This window comes from Cricetulus griseus, chromosome 5, assembly GCF_003668045.3.
Source record: "Cricetulus griseus strain 17A/GY chromosome 5, alternate assembly CriGri-PICRH-1.0, whole genome shotgun sequence".
In the NCBI taxonomy this organism is placed as follows: domain Eukaryota; kingdom Metazoa; phylum Chordata; class Mammalia; order Rodentia; family Cricetidae; genus Cricetulus; species Cricetulus griseus.
The window spans coordinates 55222388-55232897 of record NC_048598.1 but is presented as its reverse complement, the minus strand read 5'-3'; the positions used below and the strand labels follow the sequence as shown (position 1 = coordinate 55232897).

At 48.3% G+C, this 10510-nt stretch overlaps 1 long non-coding RNA gene across 1 annotated transcript; it reads left to right on the top strand.

Moving 5' to 3' along the window:
• Window positions 1–925: 925 nt before the first annotated feature.
• Window positions 926–7185, top strand: LOC118238921. Its single transcript, XR_004770339.1, has 2 exons — window positions 926–1095; window positions 6715–7185. It is a non-coding gene; the product is annotated as an uncharacterized LOC118238921 (long non-coding RNA).
• The last annotated feature ends 3325 nt before the right edge of the window (window positions 7186–10510 follow it).

The following is a 10510-nucleotide window of genomic DNA, read 5'->3' as shown; positions in this document are numbered from 1 at the left end:
AAGAATAGAAGGGATGGGTAATGAAGCAGCAGGACCCTACCAGGTTTTAGAAGTCCACTGGCTGCTGGATGAAGAGTACCTTGGTGTGGGCAAGCAGCTGGAGGGAACAGTTGTGTGGAGTCGAAGGGCCCAGGGTGAGAGCTGTCAGTGCGTTGGGATGGACAGGCAGCTGTGGGATAAGAATAGAGAATCAGGGTGAGCCTGTGAAGGGGTGAGCCTGTGGAGGGGCTGGAAGGCTTACCGTGTCTGGTCCTGAGAACATTCTGGGCTTTAGGGGTGTGAGAATTGGTATGTCTCAGGTGATGGTGATATTGGGTATAGCAATGGATTTTGGGGTGCATATTGGGTGGTTCCTTTGCTGTGGGCTGTGGCATCTGACAAGATGGTGATGGAGAAAATAGGGGAAGGAGACTCGTATGTTCTCTACCGTCTCTGAAGACTTGATTTGAATGAGTTCATTTTGCCTTTTTAAAGCCTTGCAGTGGTGATCTTAGCACAGATGATGAGAGTGCTGACAGTGCTCAGGGCTCAGAAGACACTGCTCCTACTCATCTGTCCCCAGTGCCTTGCTTCTAAGTGCTCAGGGTCTGCCTCAGATTAATCCTGGCTCCACCACCTTCCAGCCACAACGAGATCTTGGTTTAGTTTACATGGTACGTCAGTTTCCCCTTCTGCAAAATGGCAACTATAGGGTGGTACCTAACCATGGGTTATTTTAAGGGTAGGACTAGCACACTGTGAATGTTGATATTTGTTCAGCAGAAAGGCATGTATTCATTTTTGCCCCTTTGAGTCATACTGTCCACTGAAAGCCACACAACTTATCTGTGCAAGCCGCTCTGAACCCCACCTCCATCGTTCTGAGTCACACAGCTGCATTTTAAACACAAGCCGAGGCCTTGACAGTGATTTCTGGTCAGTCTCACTTGGTGAGATGCAGCCTGTGGCGCCAGCCTGTCAGCCTCCTTTCTGTTCTGATGAGGGAGGGAGAGGTCGTATGATGCAGGCTAAGTTCAATTTTGTGGCTACAGAAAGGGCCGTGGATGGTACTTTTACCAACCCCTTATCATCTGATGAATGACTCTGTCTGGAGAGGTGAGAGAGGGCAGACTGGAGCTGAAATGGAGCTGGGGACCAGCAGCCACCCCTTAGCTTGGGAGGCCTCCACATCTTCTCCCAGGTCAAAGGCTGCCTTTCCTGGGAGTTTGAGGTGTAGTACTAGAGACACTGCCTGAAAGCCACTTAGTGGAATGGCCAGTGACAAGGCCAGGGCCCCAGCCCTTTGCTTCAGGATCTTATCTCTTTCTAAACTGCTTTGTTGTATTCCCTGACCTTGATGAAAGAAGGACCAGGCACAGCACTGTCCCCCATGCCGAGGGTAGTTACTACCCTGGTGGGCCCTGGATGAACATCCCCAGGCTTTTCTGTGGGGTGAAGGCAGCACAGTCCCTTCCATACTGGTTGTGGGAATGTAGTCTGCCTTGATCACCCTCCCCAACTATGACCTTTGCAAGGTCCTCATTTTCATCTTGCAATTGACCTCCTCATGGCCGGGGCTAATAGCTTGGGTGTTTGGACTTAATACCATGTGATGTCCCCACATTCTCTCTTCCATGGCCTTTCAAGGACAGGGCCATATACCCAGGAGGTCTCTCTTGTGCTTTTCAGTCACTCACTGGACTCTGCCTATAGAGGTCACCTGACACTTAGCAAAGGCCAGACAAAACTGCCAAGCCCGGAAACCCAGGAAGTCCTAGCCCTCTGATTCTGCAGTCTGTCTGCCTGCCACCCCACCCCCCAATTCCGGGCTGTGGCAGAGTAGAAGGACGTGGTCAATGCCAGATCTGTGTGGTTGCTCTCTGGCCAGGCACAACAACACACCTTTGGTACCAGCTTCCAGAACTGGTCCACTTCTTGCCAGCAGCTACTTTCTCAAGTTAATGCACTCCTTGTCTGCCACGTGTGCTGGGAGGTGGTTTTCCCAGGGGTAGCTTCTTGGAAGAATTGAATTTCCCCGGTAGCCACTTTGTAGACAACTCAGCAAGCAGGGGTGGAGAGGAAGCCAGCTTAAATTAGCTACCACACCAGTGCTCACAAATGAACCCCCACGGGAGCAACTTGTTTAGCCTAAGGAATGGGGACCAAATTCTAGGAGATTCTTCCTTTCCTTGTTCCTCATTCCTTAAACAAATCATGATCAACTTTCCAGCCAACCTTCTGGTCTGCCTTGGAGAAAGTCAAAGCAAGATGGGAACTGGAGGAAACAGACACAGGAGCTTTATCATTCCAGACCACTTCCGGCATTATACACCCAACATTCACTCCATGTTATTATTACTTGTTCAGCCACTCAGCACATGTTCAGTGACCGTCTGCTCTGCTGGAAGCTAAGGGAGATGTGCAGCAAATTAGACCTAGAAGAGAGGAATGTCTGAACAGGGACACGGAGTAAACAGAATGTAGAACTGGCCTTCGGTTGCTGTAACAGCATACCGGAGGCTGGGGTGTTTTGTAAAGAGGTTTGTTTAGCTTATGATTTCAGAGGCCAAAAGTCAGCCCTTATGAGGGTCCCCCATCTGTGTCACATCATAGAGGGTACGTGTGAGATGGGGAGGTCATGTGTTCAGACAAGAAGGCAGGTGGAAAAAAGGCGCAGTCTTGTTTCTCCCAATAACTCACTCAGGAACTACCTGCAGTCCTGTGAATACCATGTTGATCTCTTCCGAGGGCAGCACCCCCATGATCCAACCATTTTTCCACCCAGCCCAGCAGAGTTTAATTGGATTTATTCTACACAGAGGATAATGTTCCTCCCACAGCCATAGGCTGACAAATAAACAGCCCCTTGCCAGATGTGTGATACCTCCCTTCAAGCTGCTAGTCGGGGGCATCTGTCCCACAGAATCCCCAAACAGTATAAGCGATTGCCATTGCTCTTGGCTGTCCATCACAACGATCGTGAGACTTATTGCTGAAGACTCCATATACGTTGGACGTTGGACACAGAGGCATCAATTTGGTACTGACGGAGAAGCTTCCTCTCTGCTGGTTAGCTTTCATACTGATGGAAGGTGTTGTGTAGACTGCTGGAGTGGGGGGAGTAAAAGTCAGGGTCACCCAGCTTGAACCCTGAAGACTACAATAGTGACTGGATTGGCAATGCACCCATTGTAGCAGGGCGTAGGTGTGAATGTTATGGGGGATAACCAACTGTTTTCTGATCAGATCTAAGGCCTGGTTCACACATGCCTAATACTATAAATATGACCAAGAGCCCATGTCTGGGAAGCTCATACACTTGGGACATGAAGGTGCTGTGGGTTCATGAGTTACCTCCTTCATTTTGTCCAGACCTAGCTTCCTGCAGGGCAGTGAGGCACACAGGAGAACTAACCCATGCTCTCCCTGGAAGGAGCAAGCTCAGGGAAGCAGATGAACGCTTCCTCTCTACTCTTCCTCAGGCTGCCAGAAAAGGGGAAGGGCAAGTGCATGGACATCCTGGAGTCTCTCCTGCAGATACGTGGAGTGGATGAGATCATCAGGTACAGTCTCCAGGTTTACCCAGGAAATCCTTGCAGCTGCCAGAACAGACAGAGAAAACACTGACATCTTCAGGCCTCAGGATAGAACAGAGGCCAGGCTGAGGAGGCCTGGGTGAGACTTGTTGAGGCTGCTTGATGACATGGGATGGGATGGGGAGGGGTGGGGCCATTCAGTTGCAAGGCTGGGATCAGAGTGTTTAACTTCGAAGGACTATGAGAATCATCTTCCACTGGCCTATGAGCTCCTTCCAGACAGAGAATGGCTGATTCACATTTGTTACCTGGCACTGAAAAGACATTCGATAAATATATGTGGAGCAAAGGCAGAGAGAAAGCTTATATTAAGTTGAGCCATGCAAGTGAGCTAACTGTCGGAGGGGATGCCAGCCCTCCCCTCCCCACGCCAGGCTCACCTTCCTGGAGACTGTTCCCAGAATGCTCCCTGGCTTCTCTCTTGGCCCTTCAGGTAGAATTCCATCAATTCTTCCTCTCTTGCCTCTCCCAACATTTGGCATCCCCAAGCCCACATCATCACTCATGACCTCCACAGCATTTGGACTCCTCAGCTGAACTGAGAGTCTCTCCTTGTTAGTAAGCGGAGATACTTGAGGAAAAAGGCTGAGTGACAGGTTTTCCAGCCAGAGGGTCAGAAGACCGTATAGCAGGTAACTGAGGTGAAGGCTAGGGGTGAAGACAGAGGTAGGTGGAGTGGAAGGTCATCCTTGACAAGGGCTGGCTGTCAGATAAGCAAGGCAAGAATGTGCTGTCTGGACATCCACAAAGAGCTAGGACAGGGAAGAGACACCCCAACTTGCCCAGCAAGGGTGCAGGGCTCCACCACATGAGAAGAGATAGGCCTCTGTGATCACGGGAACCAGTGCTCCTGAGAGCCCCCTCCACTCTTCTGTCTTTCTGAGTTCTCACGAATAACCAAAGAAAGCCTGGGAGATAACTTTCAGGATTTTCAAAGGCTTAATAACATTCTTATCACGTGGAAAGATTGCAGAGGATAAATTAAAATGCTGCATGTTTTTGCCTTTAGCTAGAATTCTATCACCATCACATCCCCGCAGAGAAATGAATTACCTGATATACGCAACTTGGTGGATAAAATCTTTCAAGATGGAGTTCTGAGCCCTTGAGGACCATGTTGGAGTGTCTCCAGTCTGCTCTTAAATTCCTTATGTCGCTCATAAAAGCCAGTATGGCAGAGCCCATATGTCACATTCCTGCTGCTCTAAAGATGTCTTGTTGGTCCTGTCTGCCTGTCAGCCACCACTGTGTTCCTAATAACTTCACCCCCAGCTCAGATGGCCCCGAGAGACCACACAGCTGACCATGGCAGGCCTTAGGCTGGGACGGAGTCAACAGATGCTAGCCACCTGCCCTTTTGGCCACACCACATCCTTGTCTGTGTTCCCCTGGTTTCATTATTCCTTCCTAAAGGGAACCTTCTGCTGGTTGTGCTGACCCAGCACCCACTTCTCCATTGAACCCCAGTGTCAACTGCAGCTGCCAGATGAGAGGGTTCCCAGATCTGTGTGAAGTTCAGCAGTCTGATTTACGCTTAGTTATGTGCCACATCAGCCCTAACGTCAATGGTGACACTAAGAAAGCTATTTCCTTCTTTCTTCCTTCTCTAAACCATGCCCATGTTCAAAACTCAACCCACTGCAGAAGAGTAAGTCAAGCGATGGATAAAGAAGTGAAATAGCACCCAGCTCCTGCTGACCATCATGAGCTGCTTCATAAGAGACAATTATCAGCCTTATTGGCCCCAAGGAAGCAGGAAGAAGGAAGCTACTTGGAGAGCTCCCCCTGCCTTTGGCCACAGGTCAAAAGATGGCAGGGTCAGAGCTGGCACACAGCCTACCCAAATGCCGTTCCTCTCTGGAGTGATGAGGGATCACTTTTAGACTGTTTTTTTTTCCATCTCTAAAAGAGGCAATAATAGATTTGCTTCAAAGGATGCTCATGAGATACAGTGAAATGATGTTTACAAGTATGGCTTATCTACAGAAGTAAAACAAAAGCCGAGCTGGGGTGGTGAGACGCCCACCTTCGTGGCCGAGCACAGCACACTCTCACCTCTAAAACACCCATGCCTCCTGCTGCTTGATCAAGAGTGTGCATTTTCTCTCTCCAGCCTTGTCAAAGTTGCACACCTCCTTGTGTACAAGCATCTTCTTTAACAAACTCACATGCCCTGTGGCTCCCACAATGCTCGAGTTCTTATCCTGTACCCCAAGGCATCACTCACCTCCATACTAGGTGCTAATACTGGGATACATGCTGACACGTGGACTTCAGAATGACACCATAAGACACCTGGATTCTAAAAATGGCTCCATCTTCCCCATCCCTGACTTTTCCCATGTCCATCTTAGTGAATGTACCCTAACCCATGACTCCTCTGGTCCCTCATTCCCCACGTCCAGTTACCAAGCTCTATAAACTCCACTTCTTGTACCCTGGACCATCCTCTCCTGCTTCTGTGACCATCAGTATTTCATGCCCAACAGAACTTCTTTTACTTATCACATCTTCATTTAATTTCAGACCAGCCCTGTGCCTGGCTCCAGTCCCTCTATGACACACATTCAATTGTCTAACCTTGCTTGCCATTAGAGGGAAAATGCCACTAAGCTTTGACCAATAAAATATAAAGAGCTGTCTACTGTGATGGGCTTCTGGAAAAGTTTTGTGTTTTTGTTGTTTGTTTTTCTTGCTTTGAATAAGACCTTTATGTCTGGAGCAGAGGTATCCACCTGCCACCAAGAGGGAACAATCAGCAGAATAAACAACCAATGTGTTGAAGGTGGCGAAGCATCGGATGGAACATGCCTGGGGTCTAATGACATCACTGAGTAGGCCAAGTATCTTCAGTGATACCTTGTTTTCTCATTCCTGTGGGTAAACAATAAATGCCATGACAAGTTTTAAGCTCTTTAAGTTTTCTCTCACTTGATGCTACAAGGGCTTCCGGCTAATATAACCCTTTAATTAGTCTCTCTGGATTTAGTTTTTAAAATTCATTTACACACATAATTCTAGTGTTGACAGTTCTTCTCCTGTGTGCTTTCCATTGCTTCCCATCCTTTAGTGTATAAGTTACACTTGTATAACCGGCTAATTTAAAATAACTAACCACTTGTGCCTCAATCTGTTCAAGCTGGCAGGTGTCTGTTGTCCCTTTTGGGTCAAAGGACCACAGCGGCACTCAGTCCAAAGGAGTCATGTGGAACTCAAATACCAAGATGAGGTGAAGCTGAGAACACCCCTGGATGCCTTCTTTTCATCACTGTGAGCCATCCTACCACAGCTGTGACCGACAATCTTCACTATCAGTTTGGCTGGACTTAAGTCACCATGGAAGCACAACTTTGAGCGTGTCTATGAGGGTGTCTCCAGAAAGGTGCAACCAACGAGGGAAGCCCCACCCTGAATGTGGGTCACTGTCCCATGGGCTGGGGTCCTGGCGTGAATGAAAGGAGAAAGCCTGGTAAACACAGGAGCCAGCTCTTTGTTCCCTGGCTGTGGATACAATGTGGCCAGGTGCCTCACAGTCCTGTCTCCTTGTCTTCCCTGCCAAATTGAGCTGCACTTTTAAACTGTAAATCCTAGTAAACCCTTCCTCCCTTAAGTTGCTTTTGTCGTGTATTTTGTTACAGCTTGAGAAAAGTAACCAATACAATGCCTCCTTTGTAGGAGCCTCACATTTGACTGCCATGTCCCTATCTGATGCAGTGACATCCATGCTGATACAGGGCCCTGTGTTGCCCATGTGGTGGCTTTTTAAGGCTAAGGGAGTCCCAAAAGTACCTTTCTGTTAGCCTTTAATTGTGTTCCTTTTGTTTGAGTTTGTTTAGTTTTTGCCATTTTTGGGAGGTTTGGTTGTTGTTGTTGTTGTTTGTTTTTGTTTAAGGCATGGCTTCATGTATCCCAGGTCCCAAACTTGCTATGTAGGCTGGGGTGACCTGGAATTTATGATCCTTCTACCTCCACCTCCTAAATGCTAGGTTATAGGCATGCTCTACCACACTGGGTTTATGCAATGCTGGCAATCAGGCCCAGGGCCTCGTACATGTTAGGCAGACACTCCACCAACTGACTATGTCTCCATCCAGCTTTTGTGCTGTCTAAGCCCTATTTTCATTACTCATCAACTGGTGTACAAGGTCTAGCAGGCCCAGGTACGTGCTGGTCCAAGTCACACCAAAGCTCTTTAGGTTCACAGGCTTAAACCCAGATAACAACACCAGGTTTTACTTTCCAGAAATTCTCCCTGACCCTGCTTTCCCAGCCTCATTTTATGCTACCTCTCTCTCTCTCTCTCTCTTTTTTTTTTTTTCATTTTTCAAGACAGGCTTTCTCTGTGTAGCTTTGGAGCCTATCCTGGCACTGGCTCTGCAGACCAGGCTGGCCTCAGACTCACAGTGATCCGCCTGCCTCTGCCTCCCGAGTGCTGGGATTAAAGGCGTTCGTTAGTCTACGGCCATACCACCCTGAACGCGCCCGATCTCGTCTGTCTCTGTCTCGTAACACCAGAGATGTTAGCTTCCATGGTTTTTTTTTTTTTTTTTTTTTATCATGAGCATCAAATTCTTTCTCATTTTTCAATGTAAATTGGTTCCTCCCTGTACAAGCATGTGTTATCGCGCTCCTTTACCTAGTATGGTGGTTTGAAAGAAATTGGCCCCCATAGGGACTGACACAATTAGGGGGTATATGGCCTGGTTGGAGTAGGTGTGGCCTTGTTGGAGGAAGTGGGTCACTGTGGAGGTGGGCTTTGAGGTCTCATATATGCTCAAGCCACACCTAGTGAGACAGACCACTTCCTGTTGCCCATAAGTCAAGATGTAGGACACTTGGCTTCTTCTCCTGCACCATGTCTGCCTGCACACCGCCACCGTCATGTTGTTACATGATGATAATTGACTAAACCTCTGAAAATGTAAGCCACCCCAATTAAATGTTTTTCCTTTATAAGAGTAATGGCGGCAATGGTGTCTTCACAGCAATAGAAACCCTAAGACACCTCGCTAACTCTTACTCTTTTAGGTCTCCAGTTAAGTGTCACCTCCTTAGACACCTTCATTTGACTATGAGGTTCCTGCTGGATGTAGCAAAGCCTAGCATTTTCTTTACCTAGTAAAGCCTGTCTGCGTTGCTCACTGCTTGGTGAAATATAAGTAAATGGCTGATGGTGCTCAGATGCGGTCCCCTGCGCCACCACTCTCCTGTGAGTGAGGAAGCACTCAGCCTTCAGCCCTCCCTACACCCTCAAAGCTGGGTCAGTTGTGCTCCACGATCTCTCCCCTTCTCCCAGACCTCATCTCATTAGATCACATACATATACATGCTTATTCATCTGTCCCTCTACCCAAAATTTGGGTTCAGGGGCCTTGTGCCAGTCACCTTTGTACCCTCCAAGAAGAACACTTGGCATATGGCAGGCTTTCAGTAATGTTGGCTTTATATATGAATAAGTTCTTGGTGAGAGCTCTGAAGGCCAGGACTGGTGTGTATATGGGTGTGTGTGGGGGGGTGGATTTAGCTTAGACTGGAGGCTGCTGGGGAAATTCGTGCACAGAGGGTTCTGTGTTTCTGTGAACACGTGTTTATCTGCATGTGTACACTCAGCCCGAGAAAAAAACGTGATTGACCCTAGTAGCAGGGTATGGGGAAGGCAGATGGCCTCTGTCCTAGAGGCTTAATCAGCAAACCACAGAGGCTGTTTTCAGAACTCCCCATAGAGTTTGGCTCAGCTAAGCAAGCTCAGGAGCCAAGTTTGGCAGCAGAGGATGAAGAGCACAAAACTGCTCCACCTAAGAAATGAGAGGAATTTGGGTTTTGTCCCCAAACAGAGGAGAGGGAAAATGTTTTCTGAGTAATGGGGGAGTCTAGTCCTGAGCTGTGAACATGACTGACGGGTCTTAAAGCTAAGGCCAGCAATGGCTTCTTGTTGATGGGTTTGTATTTGCTATCATTTAAGTAGCTGCAGAGCTTGCCACATCATAGAGCCTGGGGGAATTTCTAATGTGTTCTCTGTCTGGATGAAGGAAGCATGGAACAAAACAGCTACCAGGAGTGGTCCGGCGAGCTCGGACTGAATTGTTCAACAAAAGCAGGGTTGTCCTCTGGAAGTGTGAGGAAGACTGGGGATGACATTTAGGCTTGTCAAAACCCAAGGAGTATGATTCTTCCTGGGTCATTTGCTTTGATCTTTGGGGTCAGGAGGACCCTCTAGTTTTGAAAGACTACAAACCCATCTGTGTCATGGGGCTTTCACTACACACTGACAGCTGTGTTTCAGTCCTACCTGGAGATAGCCTGTCTATGCTGCCTGCACTTCTGTGAGAATCTGAATTGACATGATAGCATGTTGTGTCCTTGTTACACATACATGGTGCTGAGTGTCCAATGATCTTACTTTGCGTCCTCACTAAAGCCCTTCCCAACACACGAGCAGAAGCTTTCTGAAAACCAAGCCTGCCATGTCCCTGCCTACACTCTCTGTCCCCATCTTCCTCCTTGTCCTGCCCCTGCCCTTTTCCCTGTCCTCTTCCTCCAGCCCCAAGAACAGCCAAAGCCCTTAACCAAGAGCATAAAAACAAAAATTAAGGTCACCAGATGTGCTCTATTCTATCTGCTGGCTCCTTAGGCCTCCTTACCACAAGTCAATAAATCTTAAGTGTATCTACAGCAAGTACCTGGCATCCCCCAAACCTGCTTCTCCCCTGCCTCATAACAAACCTGACTGAGGTGCCCACAGGAGTGCACCACATGGCCCATCCATATTTCTAGCACCATGGTGTGGCTGGGTTACTTTGTCTAGACAGTACACAGAGACCCCACTAGTGATTTCTCTCACCCCAAGTGATATATATGTACCATGGGTACCCCTCAGACCTCCTCCTCCTCCTCAGGTAGGAGGAGGCATGGCCTGTTTGCGTATAGGACACTAG